The sequence below is a fragment of the Brassica napus genome, chromosome C7 (genome assembly GCF_020379485.1).
Source record: "Brassica napus cultivar Da-Ae chromosome C7, Da-Ae, whole genome shotgun sequence".
NCBI lineage: Eukaryota > Viridiplantae > Streptophyta > Magnoliopsida > Brassicales > Brassicaceae > Brassica > Brassica napus.
This window is the reverse complement of record NC_063450.1, coordinates 6,554,916-6,560,784: the sequence shown is the minus strand read 5'-3', so window position 1 is coordinate 6,560,784 and position 5,869 is coordinate 6,554,916. Positions and strand designations below refer to the sequence as shown.

Sequence of the window (5,869 nt, the reverse complement as noted above, 5' to 3'; positions counted from 1 at the left end):
CCCATGTACCGCAGTCATATCATTTCTCACTCCCATCGATTGGAGTTATCATTTAAACTTTACGATAAAAATCGCGGAAAGTTCATTCTTATCGATAAAAATCGTGATAAACGTTTCGAATCGAAAGACGGCCCAAATAGGTCTAAAACGCGATTAGAAACCCACTTATGATTTTTTAAGGAAAAGCCCATAGATACTATGGCGGTTTATACTTAGTCCGCAAGAAAGGATAAATGTCAAAACTCCGCAGATAAATGTTAAGTTTCCGCGGATAATCAAGAAGACCAGGAAAAATGGACTATCTCCATTTTCGAGTTATGACAGCTTAAGGGCAGGAAGGGAAAAGCTCAAACCGACCTTGGAGGGAGTATATAAGGAGTCCTAGGCGAGAGGCACAAGGAGAGAACTTTTTCAGAGCAAACTTAGCACTTAGAGCATTTAGGCAACTTTCCGTTTTTGTTATTTTGAGCTGCGACTCTACTAGGTTTTGCAGTCTTAGGTTCTTAGAACTAGGAATCTTGCCGACAGCTCTCATAGCCGAGGCTTCTACCTTGTTGTAACGCTCATAAGCGAATTCGGAATAAGACAATTTTTGCTCTTTTTTACGATTTCTTATTTCTTTTCGTCTTTACTTTCGTGTTCTGATTGCTTGGCGTGTGGTTTAGCAGATATCCAGGACCTCTGAAAAATTAAGGTTTTCCTAACTTTCTTAATTTAAACGGAAATCGACAGTGTGAATTCGGTCCCCGCATATGTGAATTTTGAAAGACTGAAACATGTGCTACAGGTTCTGGTGAAAGAAACTTTGGTTTTTGATATGAACAAGTACATGTCTTGCACATAAGATCCTTGTATTCTAGTTTCTATTTTGGGTGTCCAGGATAAACAGGTTCAGTCTCAAAGAAGTATAAGGAACAAAAGCATAGACCGTGCTTATCAGCCTGAGATTTGGAGATGCATGTACTCTAGGAAAATGGCATTAAAATTCCAAGGAAGTTTCTTTCCAAAATTTCCATTCACTAAATTTTACATGTTATTTAAATTCTTTTTGTCTCATTTACTTTCTTTTGATACATGTAAATAGATTTGAAGTCAAATCATTTTCATGAGGGAGGGAATGATGCGCCTCAGATCGTAGACCCGAGCCAGGATGATGCAACCATGGTCGAGCCAGAAGCTAACTTGGAAATGCAACCCTGTGGATGCAACTCTGTGGATGCAGAACCTCGTGGATGCAACCCTATGGATGGAACTCGTGGATGCATCTCTGTGGATGGCCACACCTATGGAAGGAACTGAGTGGAAGCAACGATCAATTGACCTTGAAGATATCAATATCGTGGAGCTAGACACGCATGAACACCTTGGACGAGCTGGACGAAGTGACACTAACTTGGGCGAGTTGGGTGAGCTGAGTGGGCTAAGTGACACTAACTTGGAGTTGAATGAGCTAAGTGACACTAACTTGGAGCTGAATGAGCTAAGTAACACTGAAGATGGAGCTGGTTTAGTTGCTGGGCGAAATTGACATTTTTCAGCACAAAGAAAAATTTATAACAAATTCAATTTGGGTCTGTTTTACACCAAATTCGACCATTCCTTTGCTGATGGTCTCTTGCCCATTTGCATCAAGAAATATCAACAAAAGAAGTCAGAAACATGGTCAAACAAATGGACATTCAACAACACACTTATTTATGGTCAAAAGTCTTAATCTTTGTTTGTGTTTTCTAAGTTTCTAGTTTTCCACGAAACTTTAAATCTTTCTTTGGCCATTGCTAATATAAAATTATAATCACATGTGCACATGAATAACATAATCGATTTTCCCCCTTTTAATGAGTTTATATCTCTGTTCTTTGCTTAGAACATTTCTTGTTTTTTGGTGCGTAACGTCCAAGTTAACAACCTCTTTTTTGTTAGACTTGTGCGTCTTATCAAGCAACAACCGGAGTTCGGAAATATCAACAGCCTTCTGCAACTTTTGTGCGACCCTTCAATTCATCGTTATCCAATTACAATCCTGCTGAGTGATCCTTATTTAGAGCGTACCAGCAAGGCTCGCCGGAAAGAACATGCAAAAGGAAGCAAAGTACGAATCAGTCAAAATCTTACTCGGATCTCTTCAACACATTGATAATGATTTGTCTTGATCGGAAATAGATGAACAAGAAGAGAAACGAGGCATACATGTGAGTACTGGTTACGTCGACGGTGGTTGCGACACCGCTCACCGGAAAGGAGAAAGAGAACCGATTGAGAGCTAAGATTTCGCATGGATAAGAGAGAGACATGAAGAGTCTAGACTGATCTCTTCTTGGTCCGAGAAAGACAAAGAGACGTGGTGGGATGTGGCCTTGAAGAATGGGCCGTGTTGGACTCAAACAAACAGGTGGAGATTTGTTGGTTTTGTGCATGTCCATATGAAAAGGGTTTGGGCCACGGTCTTAGCTGAGATGGGCCAAGCCAACTCCATTACCAGCCCATCATGAAGAATCCGTGAGAAAGATATAAATATACATGCTTGTGAGGTGATTTGGGTTTAACGGCTGTAACCTGCAACAGAAGAAACTCAAGAACAATGACATTAGAAGATATGAAGAAAGCACAAGGAGAACATAGACAACAACGCTATAGATAAAATAGCTTAGGCCTAAACACTAAACATCACAAGGTTGTGGGTGATTTCTTTGATCTATTGGTGTTGGGAGCAGAAGTTCTCAAATGACACATACCGGTTAGAGGCCGAGAACGCGTTCAATTACTTGTGTTTTTTACTTCAAGGTTAGTTTAGGTCCATAGATGACTTAAAATTTAAGCAATCCTAGATCAATAATCTCTACACTTACAAGCCTCTGACCTGTGGAAAGACCACATTGTTGCCCGGAAAAAATTTAGCCAAACTGAATTTTTGTATCGGGGTATAAATTCGGCAAAATCAATATCCAAATAGTTTCTGATACCTCATGTCTCGTTTTCATCCCCAGTGTGCAACTGAGCGAATGAGCTTTACAGATAGGGTACTGGCAAGCAGAAAATGTCACCTTCTATGTCTACCTGTTGGTCACCCGGCGACTCCTCCAAGGCTCCAATCAGCCCCAACTAGAGGTGGACATTTTATCCGATATTTGAACCCAAATCCGAATCCGAGCCAAAAAACCGATCCGAAATTCGAACCGAAGTAGCAAAATACCCGAACATGTATTGAATTAGAAGAGATTGAATATCCGAACCCGAATGGGTAATATTCGAATCCGAATAGATATTTGTAGATAACCGAACATATGAATAGTTGACCCTATATTTATAGTTTACTTCTCTAATTATATTCAAAATATTTATACTGATGCACATGGCTCAAAATCATATAATATACATATAATTGGACAAAATCATTTGCTACTCACTTAAAATACATATCTGTTGGACCCAATTTCGGTCAGTACATTAATGGGCTGCGATCAAAGATATGGGCCGTAAGGAACTGAAGCCCATAGCAAGCAATCGAGCTCGAAAACGAAGACTCCGGGGTCCCGGAGATCGCGGAGCAGTCCCGGAGATCGTGGAGCAGTTACGAAGATCACGAGGTCGACTTACTATAAAGGAAGGAGAACGGACATGAAGAAGGACACGTTGAAAACCCTAGAGAGAGAGCTACACACTTACATCGACCTTGTTCTCATAATCTTAGATTCTTTCTTTACGGATCTCATTTGTATCACTCGATCTAGTTCAACTTATTGTATTCGACCTTATTCATCAATAAAGTCCATTTTTACCTACTGGAAATTGTTTAACATCGTTGTATTCTAAAGATATCGTTGCCTACATCATTTGTCTTCCCTAGATCAAACCCTGATCACTATCAAATACTTAGTGTAGATTTGAGGTTCTACATTTTGGCGCCGACTGTGGGAAAGATAAATGAAAAACATCTTTGCTAAGAAACCGATCTAAGTTTCCTAAGCGCGATTATGGATCACAACCAAACCGTCGGAACCACACCCTCAAGAGTCAACGACATCGATCCTATTGGATCCGACTCGGGGACCGAAGCAACACCAACTGGGTTAACGGAAGCCAATGACGCGACCGGAACTACCCAGACGCAACGAATCCCTCCGATCGGGACTTCAAGTCAAGATCGATCTCTTCCGATCAATCAGACATCGATCCCAGAACGAGTCAGAACTCGATTCTGGAACCGTCCCGGAGACAGACAATCCGCCGATGACCTGACCCGATCTCAATCCAGACCAATTTCGCCGACCCCTCTAGCACAAACTCGAGAAGAAATGACCAAACTTCGAGGAATGCTCTCGTCTCTAATCGACGAAATTCGTAAGTAAATGATCGCCAATCAAACCATCACTAAACGACTAGACCAGGCTGAGAGGGAACTCGCAGAGCATCGAGCTGCAAACGTTCGAGAAAGAAATCAAACAACCCTCGATCCGTTACGAGGGACGTCGAACCCCCAAAATTCTGGTCTATTCGGTACTCCGGAGATCCCAAGCGCTCGATCCGGATGCTACACGGGAGAAAACTCACAACGACCCCCACCGCATGGCATGACACTGGGTTGCAACGTCCACGAAGTACTCCGATCCAATTCCAGAACGGATCAACAGAAAGGCAGGGGGAACCGAGAACACGGATCCCGCCGCCGAGCCATTCAATCCTTGAAAATCGAACTCCATCCGCCACGAGGAGATTCCACCAAGCGGGATTCGATAACTCAACAGAACAAGCTCGGAGGCACGATCTTCGCGGTCCCGTCAATATTGATCCCCAAAGGGAAGACCGGAGCGTTCCAGAATTATATCAAGAGGAACGATGCCGAGCTCAAGAGGATACATGCGATCGTACATATGGCAACAAGCTATGCCCCAGATATCGACATGGTCATCGAAGAAACCAGAAGGACTCCATTTACAAACAGAATTGCCAGCGTAAGGCTGCATCACGTTGGGAAAATAAAATTCCCCGAATATGCAGGAAACACAGACCCAAAGGCCCATGTACGAGCCTTCCGTCTAGCAATATCGAGAGCACACCTCACCGACGACGAAAAAGAGGCCGGTTACTGCCGCTTCTTCACGGAGAACCTCACGGGCGCCGCCCTCGAATGGTTCACTGGACTATAAGAAAACTTGATTGACAATTTCACTCAGTTGGTATCTATGTTCCTCAAACAGTATTCAGTCTTCATAGAGACAAGAGTTACCGAGGCAGATCTTTGGAATCTCAAGCAAGCACCTTTCGAGCCGTTGAGAGCATACATAAACAAGTTCCGAGAAATCAAGGCCAAGATTTTGCATCCGAACGAGGTCGTCGCCCTGTCAGCATTGAAGAATGGCGTCTGGTTCTCATCCAAATTCAGGGAAGAACTAGTAGTACGAGCACCTATCTCGTTGGATGACGCCCTACACCGAGTCTCTTACTTCGTCACCCACGAAGAGGAGGTCGCAGCCTTAAAAGAACAGTATAGCGCGAACAAGAATAATGCGACTAAAAAGCCTACTGCTCCTAAGGAGCCAGCAACCAAAGGACAACATTCCTATGCAATAAACAACTCATCGCGAAAATCTTCGACATACGACCTCAGCAAATATTGCGCCTTCCATGACCGCAAAGGCCATTCGACCGAAGAATGTCGAGCCGCGCTTCACAGTCAGAACGGATATTAGAAAACCACTGAAGAAACCGGAGAGGAAGAGGAAGAGCCAGTGACTCCAAAATCCAACCGAAGGGCCAAAGTCTCGACAAACAAAAGAGGCAAGGAGACCGAGCAGGAATCACTGAGCTCTCCACCCCCAGCTCCGAAGAAAAGAGTCAACATGATTTCGTGGGGGCCAAACAACAACGC

The 5,869-nt window shown here is 43.3% G+C and overlaps 1 long non-coding RNA gene across 1 annotated transcript; it reads right to left on the bottom strand.

Moving 5' to 3' along the window:
* Nucleotides 1-1,587: 1,587 nt before the first annotated feature.
* On the bottom strand, nucleotides 1,588-3,935 carry LOC111216040. The gene is made up of 2 exons (XR_002664756.2): nucleotides 2,191-3,935; nucleotides 1,588-2,060 (listed from the first exon to the last, which is right to left on the bottom strand). It is a non-coding gene; the product is annotated as an uncharacterized LOC111216040 (long non-coding RNA).
* Nucleotides 3,936-5,869: the final 1,934 nt, after the last annotated feature.